The sequence below is a fragment of the Gambusia affinis genome, linkage group LG14 (assembly GCF_019740435.1).
Source record: "Gambusia affinis linkage group LG14, SWU_Gaff_1.0, whole genome shotgun sequence".
NCBI lineage: Eukaryota > Metazoa > Chordata > Actinopteri > Cyprinodontiformes > Poeciliidae > Gambusia > Gambusia affinis.
In genome coordinates this window covers 5,253,942-5,254,608 of record NC_057881.1, presented here as the reverse complement: position 1 = coordinate 5,254,608, position 667 = coordinate 5,253,942, and positions in this window count along the sequence as shown.

Here is a 667-nt window from a genome sequence, read left to right as displayed (position 1 = left end):
AGCGCTTGTATGGCAAGCTGTTTTAACATAAATTCGATTTCGTCTGACCGTCCGTAATTACATTCTAGATATCTAAAAATGCTGAAACGTTTTGACTAGTAGACAGAATACATATTCAGTATATCAGTAATGTCATTCTGACTAGTCAGAATGCTAATTTAATAATATTTTAAATAGAAAAGCTATGTAATTAAAGACATCTTTAATTTAGTTTTCACTTGTCAAAACTACGTATCTCCTATCCAAAAATAAATTTAAGATATCTTGAATAATATTGTCATTTAAGATATCTCTAATTAGAATTATGACTAGTTAAAACTAAAATCGCGATATCTTGAATTTACTTTATGAATAGTAATTTAATTGTAGATATCTGAAATGTGTATTTCACAAACAGAATTTATGTTTAAATGGCTTGCCATAGTACTGACCTGCCTAAGTTTCGATTTACTGGTCACCAGAATAAGTACAACTCGCTTCAGCAAACAGAAAGGGGCGGGGACGGACCAGTGTCACTCTCATACCTTATTTGGAAATGGGACATTTCACTGAAAAAAGATAAAACTTCAGAGATTTCACAACGAGATATTAACATACATAGAAAAATGTTACGAAAACCTTATATTATAGCAGAAAGTCCGATGGCCACCGTAGGAAAGGCTTACAG